The sequence below is a fragment of the Somniosus microcephalus genome, unplaced genomic scaffold, assembly GCF_052327205.1.
Source record: "Somniosus microcephalus isolate GS21.2 unplaced genomic scaffold, FLI_Smic_1.0 unresolved_chr5, whole genome shotgun sequence".
Lineage (NCBI taxonomy): Eukaryota > Metazoa > Chordata > Chondrichthyes > Squaliformes > Somniosidae > Somniosus > Somniosus microcephalus.
The window spans coordinates 46001898-46014853 of NW_028225183.1; the positions used below are offsets into that span (position 1 = coordinate 46001898).

The 12956-nt window shown below is 45.5% G+C and overlaps 1 non-coding gene across 1 annotated transcript; it reads right to left on the reverse strand.

The window, feature by feature from the left end:
* Positions 1-5591: 5591 nt before the first annotated feature.
* Positions 5592-5663, reverse strand: trnad-guc (transfer RNA aspartic acid (anticodon GUC)). The gene has a single exon. It is a non-coding gene; the product is annotated as a tRNA-Asp (tRNA).
* Positions 5664-12956: the final 7293 nt, after the last annotated feature.

Consider the following 12956-nt stretch of genomic DNA (forward strand, 5'->3'; position numbering starts at 1 on the left):
AAACATCCTCCCTGCATCTATCCTGTCAAGCACCCTCAGAATCCTATACAGAGAGAGACAGGGAGACAATGATAGACATACAGAGCGAGACACTCAGTTTGACGTCTTGCAGAGTGGTCCGAGGGATAAGGAACTTCAGCTATGTTGAGAGTTTGTGATTGTTTTCTTCAGACGGTTAAGAGGAAATTTAATAAGAGGCTTTCAAAATTACAAGGGGATTTGTTTGAGGTAATAAGGAGAAGCGCTTGCCAGTGGCAGGTATGACGGTAACCAGAGGAGACCAATTGAAGATAACAGAATCAGTATGGGGAGAATTGTATTACGCAGCAAGGGCTCAGGCCTAGTGAATATCTTACTGCTTGGAAATGTTGTCACGGCCCAACTCTCTCTCACTAAGTCATGCACACGTTGCTAACGTTCAAATGTTGCCTTCTTCACACTGGCGTTGAGTTGATTGATAGCCGTGCTGTGATAAGCTAAGTTTGTTAGGGGGGTGCAGCCAACAAGAAAATACATGGAAGCTTGATAATAACCGTGACTGTTCTGACACTGTCAGCTGCAGTTAAATGTGGGCATGTACACGTTTAAATTGTCTCGTTCCAAATGTAATTTCCTGCTGACTTTGAAACAGCAGGCAAGGAAGTGCATTGTGTACCTGTTGAGGCAGCAGCAGTGTTGAAATTGCAAAGGTTGATCAGGAGCAGACATTGCTTCGCGCAGGTCCATTGATTGGAGACATTTCAAACAGCCTCAAAACGCACTGGTTCCTGACCGGGAATCGAACCCGAGCCGTGGTGGTGAAAGTGCCGATTCTTAACCACTAGACCACCAGGGAAGCTGCAACAAACTGCAAGAAGCTGCCTGCCAGCAAGCAGAGCAACGCAGACTTTCCTCCTTGCTGCTTTGAAATTCAGATCACTTTCACGCAAGGCAAATTTTTCGTACAAGATGACATCTTTTAGACGAGAACACAAAGGACATGTTCACTAAGCCACAGCATCAAGTGCGGGAAGGCGTCCATTTGCCATATATTTCCTTCTTTGCTTTTCTCAGACACAGAGGCATGAAGTCAGAGAGAAGCCGTCGGGGAAGTGAAAACTGAACATCATAATATCCACGACATTGTCCAGGAAATGGTTATGCAGTGCTTGAGACAAAGCAGCAAACACACACAAAATACCCGTATGTGCTCTCTTTGTGTGGGTATGTCTCAGATATCCATCTCAGTGTCATGCGTTCATGGAGGCTGGCAGCACGGTGGGAGACCATTCGGCCAATCGTGCCTGTGCTGTCTCTTTGAAAGAGCAGTCGTGCTTTCTCCCGCCGTTATCTCATTTTCTCTCTCCCTCCTCAGTGCCCCACACAACAGGCAAACAGAAGGAGAACACTCAACTAACGAGGAACTGGTGCAGGGAGTTGTTATAAATTTCGTCATGTACATATTTTAAAATTATTTTCGTTCATTTGGTTCTGTTCAACTTTTCCCAGAATCTTTTTAAGGAGCTGCCCAAAGGTTTAAAATTGGGGATCTTAATAATCCTCCCCGTCGAGGAATTGAACCCCGGTCTCCCGCGTGACAGGCGGGGATACTCACCACTATACTAACGAGGAACTGAAAGGTGCCGAATCTGTCAGAGCAAAAATCGACCTGTGAACAGAGGGACAGAGGCAGAAATAAGAACAGAAGGAATCGGAGCAGGAGTGGGCCATTCGGCCCCTCGAGCCTGCCCCGCCATTCAATAAGATCATGGCTGATCAGATCTTCTACTCAACGCCACTTTCCTGCCCGCTCCCCATAACCCTTGACTCCACTGCAGCTCAAATATATGTCTATCTCCACCTTGAATGTATTCAGTGACTCCGCCTCCACAGCTCTCTGGGGTAGAGGATTCCAAAGATTCACGACATTCTGAGAGAAGAAATTCCTCCTCATCTCCGTTTTAAATGGGCGACCGGATATCCTGGAGCTTTGCCCCCTAGTTGTAGATTCCCCCAGGAGGGGAAACATCCTCCCTGCATCTATCCTGTCAAGCACCCTCAGAATCCTATACAGAGAGAGACAGGGACAAAGAGGGAGACAAAGATAGACATACAGAGCGAGACACTCAGTTTGACGTCTTGCAGAGTGGTCCGAGGGATAAGGAACTTCAGCTATGTTGAGAGTTTGTGATTGTTTTCTTCAGACGGTTAAGAGGAAATTTAATAAGAGGCTTTCAAAATTACAAGGGGATTTGTTTCAGGTAATAAGGAGAAACGCTTGCCAGTGGCAGGTATGACGGTAACCAGAGGAGACCAATTGAAGATAACAGAATCAGTATGGGGAGAATTGTATTACGCAGCAAGGGCTCAGGCCTAGTGAATATCTTACTGCTTGGAAATGTTATCACGGCCCAACTCTCTCTCACAAAATCTTGCACACGTTGCTAACTTTCAAATGTTGCATTCTTCACACTGGCGTTGAGTTGACTGATAGCCGTGCTGTGATAAGCTAAGTTTGTTAGGGGGGTGCAGCCTACAAGAAAATACATGGAAGCTTGATAATAACCGTGACTGTTCTGACACTGTCAGCTGCAGTTAAATGTGGGCATGTACACGTTTAAATTGTCTCGTTCCAAATGTAATTTCCTGCTGACTTTGAAACAGCAGGCATTTTACAGAAGGCAAGGAAGTGCATTGTGTACCTGTTGAGGCAGTAGCAGTGTTGAAATTGCAAAGGTTGATCAGGAGCAGGCATTGCTTCGCGCGGGTGCATTGATTGGAGGCATTTCAAACAGCCTCAAAACGCACTGGTCCCTGACCGGGAATCGGACCCGGGCCGTGGTGGTGAAAGCTCCGATTCTTAACCACTAGACCACCAGGGAAGCTGCAAAAAGCTGCCTGCCAGCAAGCAGAGCAACGCAGACTTTCCTCCTTGCTGCTTTGAAATTCAGATCACTTTCAGGCCACGCAAATTTTTCGTACAAGATGACATCTTTTAGACGAGAACACAAAGGACATGTTCACTAAGCCACAGCATCAAGTGCGGGAAGGCGTCCATTTGCCATATATTTCCTTCTATGCTTTTCTCAGACACAGAGGCATGAAGTCAGAGAGAAGCCGTCGGGGAAGTGAAAACTGAACATCATAATACCCACGACATTGTCGAGGAAATGGTTATGCAGTGCTTGAGACAAAGCAGCAAACACACACAAAATACCCGTATGTGCTCTCTTTGTGTGGGTCTGTCTCAGATATCCACCTCAGTGTCATGCATTCATGGAGGCTGGCAGCACGGTGGGAGACCATTCGGCCAATCGTGCCTGTGCTGTCTCTTTGAAAGAGCAGTCGTGCTTTCTCCCGCTGTTATCTCATTTTCTCTCTCCCTCCTCAGTGCCCCACACAACAGGCAAACAGAAGGAGAACACTCTACTAACGAGGAACTGGTGCAGGGAGTTGTTATAAATTTCGTCATGTACATATTTTAAAATTATTTTCGTTCATTATGTTCTATTCATCTTTTCCCAGGGTCTTTTTAAGGAGCTGCCCAAAGGTTTAAAATTGGGGATGTTAAAAATCCTCCCCGTCGGGGAATTGAACCCTGGTCTCCCGCGTGACAGGCGGGGATACTCACCACTATACTAACGAGGAACTGAAAGGTGCCGAATCTGTCAGAGCAAAAATCGACCTGTGAACAGAGGGACAGAAGGGACAGAAATAAGAATAAGAACAGAAGGAATCGGAGCAGGAGTGGGCCATTCGGCCCCTCGAGCCTGCCCCGCCATTCAATAAGATCATGGCTGATCAGATCTTCTACTCAACGCCACTTTCCTGCCCGCTCCCCATAACCCTTGACTCCACTGCAGCTCAAATATATGTCTATCTCCACCTTGAATGTATTCAGTGACTCCGCCTCCACAGCTCTCTGGGGTAGAGGATTCCAAAGATTCACGACATTCTGAGAGAAGAAATTCCTCCTCATCTCCGTTTTAAATGGGCGACCGGATATCCTGGAGCTTTGCCCCCTAGTTGTAGATTCCCCCAGGAGGGGAAACATCCTCCCTGCATCTATCCTGTCAAGCACCCTCAGAATCCTATACAGAGAGAGACAGGGACAAAGAGGGAGACAAAGATAGACATACAGAGCGAGACACTCAGTTTGACGTCTTGCAGAGTGGTCCGAGGGATAAGGAACTTCAGCTATGTTGAGAGTTTGTGATTGTTTTCTTCAGACGGTTAAGAGGAAATTTAATAAGAGGCTTTCAAAATTACAAGGGGATTTGTTTGAGGTAATAAGGAGAAACGCTTGCCAGTGGCAGGTATGACGGTAACCAGAGGAGACCAATTGAAGATAACAGAATCAGTATGGGGAGAATTGTATTACGCAGCAAGGGCTCAGGCCTAGTGAATATCTTACTGCTTGGAAATGTTATCACGGCCCAACTCTCTCTCACTAAAGTCTTGCACACGTTGCGAACTTTCAAATGTTGCATTCTTCACACTGGCGTTGAGTTGATTGATAGCCGTGCTGTGATAAGCTAAGTTTGTTAGGCAAGTGCAGCCAACAAGAAAATACATGGAAGCTTGATAATAACCGTGACTGTTCTGACACTGTCAGCTGCAGTTAAATGTGGGCATGTACACGTTTAAATTGTCTCGTTCCAAATGTAATTTCCTGCTGACTTTGAAACAGCAGGCATTTTACAGAAGGCAAGGAAGTGCATTGTGTACCTGTTGAGGCAGCAGCAGTGTTGAAATTGCAAAGGTTGATCAGGAGCAGGCATTGCTTCGCGCGGGTGCATTGATTGGAGGCATTTCAAACAGCCGCAAAACGCACTGGTTCCTGACCGGGAATCGAACCCGGGCCGTGGTGGTGAAAGCGCCGATTCTTAAACACTAGACCACCAGAGAAGCTGCAAGAAACTGCAAGAAGCTGCCTGCCAGCAAGCAGAGCAACGCAGACTTTCCTCCTTGCTGCTTTGAAATTCAGATCACTTTCACGCCAGGCAAATTTTTCGTACAAGATGACATCTTTTAGACGAGAACACAAAGGACATGTTCACTAAACCACAGCATCAAGTGCGGGAAGGCGTCCATTTGCCATATATTTCCTTCTATGCTTTTCTCAGACACAGAGGCATGAAGTCAGAGAGAAGCCGTCGGGGAAGTGAAAACTGAACATCATAATATCCACGACATTGTCGAGGAAATGGTTATGCAGTGCTTGAGACAAAGCAGCAAACACACACAAAATACCCGTATGTGCTCTCTTTGTGTGGGTATGTCTCAGATATCCATCTCAGTGTCATGCATTCATGGAGGCTGGCAGCACGGTGGGAGGCCATTCGGCCAATCGTGCCTGTGCTGTCTCTTTGAAAGAGGAGTCGTGCTTTCTCCCGCTGTTATCTCATTTTCTCTCTCCCTCCTCAGTGCCCCACACAACAGGCAAACAGAAGGAGAACACTCTACTAACGAGGAACTGGTGCAGGGAGTTGTTATAAATTTCGTCATGTACATATTTTAAAATTATTTTCGTTCATTTTGTTCTATTCAACTTTTCCCAGGGTCTTTTTAAGGAGCTGCCCAAAGGTTTAAAATTGGGGATGTTAAAAATTCTCCCCGTCGGGGAATTGAACCCCGGTCTCCCGCGTGACAGGCGGGGATACTCACCACTATACTAACGAGGAACTGAAAGGTGCCGAATCTGTCAGAGCAAAAATCGACCTATGAACAGAGGGACAGAGGCTGAAGGGACAGAAATAAGAATAAGAACAGAAGGAATAGGAGCAGGAGTGGGCCATTAGGCCCCTCGAGCCTGCCCCGCCATTCAATAAGATCATGGCTGATCAGTTCTTCTACTCAACGCCACTTTCCTGCCCGCTCCCCATAACCCTTGACTCCACTGTAGCTCAAATATATGTCTGTCTCCACCTTGAAGATATTCAATGACTCCGCCTCCACAGCTCTCTGGGGTAGAGGATTCCAAAGATTCACGACATTCTGAGAGAAGAAATTCCTCCTCATCTCCGTTTTAAATGGGCGATCGGATATCCTGAAGCTTTGCCCCCTAGTTGTAGATTCCCCCAGGAGGGGAAACATCCTCCCTGCATCTATCCTGTCAAGCACCCTCAGAATCCTATACAGAGAGAGACAGGGACAAAGAGGGAGACAAAGATAGACATACAGAGCGAGACACTCAGTTTGACGTCTTGCAGAGTGGTCCGAGGGATAAGGAACTTCAGTTATGTTGAGAGTTTGTGATTGTTTTCCTCAGACGTTTAAGAGGAAATTTAATAAGAGGCTTTCAAAATTACAAGGGGATTTGATTGAGGTAATAAGGAGAAACGCTTGCCAGTGGCAGGTATGACGGTAACCAGAGGAGACCAATTGAAGATAACAGAATCAGTATGGGGAGAATTGTATTACGCAGCAAGGGCTCAGGCCTACTGAATACCTTACTGCTTAGAAATGTTATAACGGCCCAACTCTCTCTCACTAAAGTCTTGCACACGTTGCTAACTTTCAAATGTTGCATTCTTCACACTGGCGTTGAGTTGATTGATAGCCGTGCTGTGATAAGCTAAGTTTGTTAGGGGGGTGCAGCCTGCAAGAAAATACGTGGAAGTTTGATAATAACCGTGACTGTTCTGACACTGCCAGCTGCAGTTAAATGTGGGCATGTGCACGTTTAAATTGTCTCGTTCCAAATGTAATTTCCTGCTGACTTTGAAACCGCAGGGATTTTACAGAAGGCAAGGAAGTGCATTGTGTACCTGTTGAGGCAGCAGCAGTGTTGAAATTGCAAAGGTTGATCAGGAGCAGGCATTGCGTCGCGCGGGGGCATTGATTGGAGGCATTTCAAACAGCCTCAAAACGCACTGTTTCCTAACCGGGAATCGAACCCGGGCCGCGGTGGTAAAAGCGCCGAAGCTTAACCACTAGACCACCAGGGAAGCTGAAGGACGCTGCCTGCTAGCAAGCAGATCAACGCAGACTTTCCTCCTTGCTGCTTTGAAATTCAGATCACTTTCACGCCAGGCAAACTTTTCGTACAAGATGACATCTTTTAGACGAGAACACAAAGGACATGTTCACTAAGCCACAGCATCAAGTGCGGGAAGGCGTCCATTTGGCATATATTTCCTTCTATGCTTTTCTCAGACACAGAGGCATGAAGTCAGAGAGAAGCCGTCGGGGAATTGAAAACTGAACATCATAATATCCACGACATTGTCGAGGAAATGCTTATGCGGTGCTTGAGACAAAGCAGCAAACGCACACAAAATACCCGTATGTGCTCTCTTTGTGTGGTTATGTCTCAGATATCCATCTCAGTGTCATGCATTCATGCAGGCTGGCAGCACGGTGGGAGGCCATTCGGCCAATCGTGCCTGTGCTGTCTCTTTGAAAGAGCAGTCGTGCTTTCTCCCGCTCTTATCTCATTTTCTCTCTCCCTCCTCAGTGCCCCACACAAAAGGCAATCATAAGGAGAACACGCTACTAACGAGGAACTGGTGCAGGGAGTTGTTACACAGTTCTTCATATGCCAGTATATATTTTAAAATTATTGTAGTTCACTTTGTTCTTTTCAACTTTTCCCAGGGTCATTTTAAGGAGCTGCCTAAAGGTTTAAAATTGGGGATGTTAAAAATCCTCTTCGTCGGGGAATTGAACCCCGGTCTCCCGCGTGACAGGCGAGGATACTCACCACTATACTAACGAGGAACTGAAAAACGCCGAATCTGTCGGAGCAAAAATCGACCTGTGAACAGAGGTACAAAGAGGCAGAAGGGACAGAAATAAGTATAAGAGCAGCAGAAATAGGAGCTGGATTGGGCCATTCGGCCCCTCGTGCCTGCCCCGCCATTCAATAAGATCATGGCTGATCAGATCTTCGACTCAACGCCACTTTCCTGCCCGCTCCCCATAACCCTTGACTCCACTGTAGCTCAAATATATGTCTATCTCCACCTTGAATATATTCAATAACTCCGCCTCCACAGCTCTCTGGGATAGAGGATTCCAAAGATTTACGACATTCTGAGAGAAGAAATTCCTCCTCATCTCCGTTTTAAATGGGCGACCGGATATCCTGAAGCTTTGCCCCCTCGTTGTAGATTCCCCCAGGAGGGGAAACTTCCTCCCTGCATCTATCCTGTCAAGCACCCTCGGAATCCTATACAGAGAGAGACAGGGACAAAGAGGGTGACAAAGATAGACATACAGAGCGAGACACTCAGTTTGACGTCTTGCAGAGTGTTCCGAGGGATAAGGGACTTCAGTTATGTTGCGAGTCTGGGATTGTTTTCCTCCGACGGTTAGGAGGAAATTTAATATGGGGGAATTGTTATACAGTTCTTCTTATGCCAGTACATATTTTAAATTATTTTAGTTCATTTTGTCCTGTTCAACTTCTCCCAGGAGCATTTTAAGGAGCTGCCCAAAGGATTAAATTTGGGGGATGAACCCCTGTCTCCACATTACAGGCAGGGATACTCTCTGCTATACTAACGAGGAACTAAAACATACCGAATCTGTCAGAGCAAAAATCGACCTGTGAACAGAGGGACAAAGAGGCAGAAGGGACAGAGATAAGAATAAGAACAGAAGAAATTGTAGTAGGGGTGTGCCATTCGTCTCGTCGCGCCTGCCCCGCCATTCAATAAGTCATGGCTGATCAGATCTTCGAATCAACGCCACTTTTCCGCCCACTCCACATAACCCGTGACTCCACTGTATCTCAAGCATATGTCTGTCTCCGCCTTGATTATATTCAATGACTCCGCCTGCACAGCTCTCTGGGGTAGAGGATTCCAAAGTTTCACTACTCTCTGAGAGAAGAAATTCCTCCTCATCTCTGTTTTAATTGGGCGACCACTGATTCTGAGCTCTGCCCCCAAGTTATCGATTCCCCCAGGAGGAGAAATATCCTCCCTGCATCTATCCTGTCAAGCATCCTCAGAATCCTACACAGAGAGAGACAGGGACAAAGAGGTAGACAAAAATAGACATACAGAGCGAGACCCTCAGTTTGACGTCTTGCTGATTGGCCCGAGGTTTAAGGGACTTTAGTTATGTTGAGTGTCTGGGATTGTTTTCCTCAGAAGTTAAGAGGAAATTTAATAAGAGGCCTTCAAAATTACAAGGGGATTAGATAGAGGCAATAAGGAGAAACGCTTGCCACTGGCAGGAGTGACGGTAACCAGAGGACACCGATTGAAGATAACCAGCAAAATAATCAATATGGGGAGAATTGGCTTACGCAGCAAGGGCTCAGGCGTAATGTTTTTCTTACTGCTCAGGATAAGTTATCATGACAGGCGGGGATACTCACCACTATGCTAACGAGGAACTGAAAGATGCTGAATCTGTCAGAGCAGCAATCGACCTGGGGACAGAGGGACAAAGTGGCAGAAGGGACTGAAATAAAAATAAGTACAGAAGAAATTGGAACAGGAGTATGCCATTCGGACACTCCAGCATGCCCCGCCATTCAATAAGATCATGGCTGATCAGATCTTCGGCTCAACGTCCGCACCCCATAACCCTTGACTCTCTCAACATTGGCTAACAAGGGAAATTAATGATAGCATAAGTTCCAAGGAGAGGACATATCAATTGGACAGATAAAGCAGCAAACAAAAGAACATAAGAAATAGGAGCAGGAGTAGACTAATCGGCCCCTCGAGCCTGCTCCAGCATTCAATAGATCATGGCTGATCTGATCCTAACCTCAAATCTACTATTACTCTACATCCCTCCCGAACCCATGTGATCTCCTGGGAGAGGCGAAAAACCTGATAAAAAACCCAATGGCCAATTTGGGAGAAAAAAATCTGGGAAATTCTTCTCCGACCCATCTGGGCGATCGCAACTCTTCCAGGAGATCACTGTCCCTATATTTTCTACAGTACTTACATTCTGTAAAAGTTGATTTCCACCCCAGCCAGGAACAGGAATAGAACCATCTCCTGCAATCTAACACATAATTAGAACATAAGAAGTAGGAGCAGAACCAGGCTACATGGCCACTGAGCCCGCTCCTTTACCCACAGGGCCATGACCGTTCCGAACATCGACTCATGTTCAATTTCCTGCCGGCTCCCCGTAACACCTAATTCCCGTTAATTCTAAGAAACTGTCTATTTCTGTTTTAAATTTATTCAAATATGTAGCTTCCACAGCTTTCTGGGGCAGCAAATTCCACAGACCTACTACCCTCTGATTGAAGAAGTTTCTCCTCATCTCAGTTTGAAAGAGCAGCCCCTTAGTCTAAGATTATGCCCCCTAGTTCTAGTTTCAGCCATCATTGGGAACATCCTCACCACATCCACCCGATCAAGCCCCTTCACAATCTTATATATTTCAATAAGATCGCCTCTCATTCTTCTGAACTCCATTGAGTAGTGTCCCAATCTACTCAACCTCTCTCATATGACCAGCCCCTGATCCCTGGGATTAACCGAGTGAACCTTCTTTGTACTGACTCGAGAGCAAGTATGTATTTTCTTAAGTATGGACAACAAAACTGTATGCAGTATTCCAGGTGCGGGCTCACCAATACCTTGTACAACTGCAACAATACCTCCCTGTTTTTATATTCTGTCCCCCAAGCAATAAAAACCAACATTCCATTGGCCTTCTTGATCACTTGCTACACCTGCATACTAACTTTTTGTGTTTCGTGCACCAGGACCCCCAGATCCCTTTGTATTACAGTACTTTCCAGTTTCTTGCCATTAAGATAATAACTTGCTCTATGATTTTTTTCTGCCAAAGTGCATAACCTCACACTTTCCAGTATTGTATTCCATCTGGCAAATCGCTGCCCACTTACGTAGCCTGTCTATCTCCCTTTGCAGGTTTTTTATGTCCTCCTCATTCACTACTTTCCTTCCCATCTTTGTATCATCTGCAAACTTTGATATGTTACACTCGGTCCCCTCCTCCAAATCATTAATATAGATTGCAAAGTGTTGGGGACCCAGCACTGGCCCCTGCGGGACACCAATAGTTACTGATTGCCAGTCTGAGAATGAACCATTTATCCTAACTCTCAGCTTTCTGTTAGATAGCCAATCCTGCACCCATGCAAGAATATTACCCCTAATCCCATGATTTTTTATCTTGAGTAATAATCTTTTGTGTGGCACCTTGTCAAATGCCTTTTGGAAGTCTAAATACAATACATCCACTGGTCCCCCTTTATCCACCCTGTATGTTACTTCCTCAAAGTACACAAGCAAATTTGTCAAACATGACTTCCCCTTCATAAAACCATGCTGACTTTGTCCTATTAAATTATGTTTATCCAAATGTCCCGTTACTGTCTCCTTAATAATGGACTCTAAAATTTTACAAACCACAGATGTTAGGCTAACAGGTCTGTAGTTTTCAGCCTTCTGCCTACTACCTTATTTAAATAAGGGTGTTGCATTAGCAGTTTTCCAATCTGCTGGGACCTTTGCTGAGTCCAGGGAGTTTTGGAAAATTATTACCAATGCATCCACAATCCCTACCGCCACTTCCCTCAAGACCCTAGGATGTAAGCCATCAGGTCCAGGGGATTTATCCGCCTTGAGTCCCATTATTTTACCAAGTACCACTTCCTTAGTGATTTTAATCGTATTTAGCTTCTCCCCCCCCCCGCCCCCCCTAGAGCCCACTGTTTGTCCAGTGTTGGGATATTCTTAGTGTCCTCTGCCGTAAAGACTGATACAAAATAATTGTTCAGCTTTTTTGCCATATCCATGTTTCCCAGCATTAATTTCCCAGTCTCATTCTCTAAGGGACCAACATTTACTTTAGCCACCCTTTTTCTTTTTATATAACTATAGAAAATTTTGCTATCTGACGATTGGGAGCAGTTTCCCAGACTGATACCTGGGATGGCAGGAATGATGTATGAGGAGAGATTGTGTCGACTGGGCTTTTACTCGCTGGAGTTTAGAAGAATGAGAGGGGGTCTCATTGAAACTTATAATATTCTAACAGGACTAGACAGACTAGATGCAGGAAGGATGTTCCAGATGGCCAGCGAGTCCAGACCCAGGTGTCAGAGTTTAAGGATAAGGGGTAAGCCACAGTATGGTGAACCTGTGGAATTCTCTACACCAGAAGGCATTGGAGGCAAATTCATTAAATATGTTCAAGTAGGAGTTAGATCTATTTCTTCAGGCCAATGGGATCAAGGGACATGGGGAGAAGGCAGGGACAGGGTACTGAATTTGGATGATCAGCCATGATTTCATTGAATGGTGGAGCAGGCTCGAGGGGCTGAATGGCCGACTCCTGCTCCTATCTTCTATGTTTCTATGTTTCTTTGTTTAGGATCCAGCAAAGGAGGACAAAGGTATTAATTAAGAGGGGGAATATAGAGTATGAGAGTAAGCTATCAGGGAACATAAAAACTGACAGTAAAAGCATCTATAGATATGTGAACAGAAAGAGATTGTTAAAGTGAAGCGCAGGTCCCTTGCAGTCAGAATCAGGGGAATTTATAATGGGGAACAAAGACATGGCAGACAAATTAAATCCATACTTTGGTTCTGTCTTCACAAAGGAGGACACCAATAAACTCCCAGAGATGTCGGGGAACATAAGGTTTAATGAAAGGGAGGAACTGAATGAAATCAGTATTTGTAGGGAAATGGTGTTCGGGAAATTGACGGGATTGAGGGCCGATAAATCCTCAGCGCCTGATAATCTACATCCTAGGGTACTTAAGGAAGTGGCCCTAGAAATAATAGATGCAATGCTGGTCATCTTCCAAAATTCTATAAATTCTGGAACAATTCCCATGGATTGGAGGGAAGGTAATGTAACACCACTATTTAAAAAAGGTGGTAGAGCAAAAACGGGGCATTATAGACCGGTAAGCATGACATCGGTAGTGGGGAAAATGCTAGAGTCCATTATAAAAGATGTAATAGCACAGCACTTGGAAAACAATGACAGGATCGGACAAAGTCAAAAGCAAA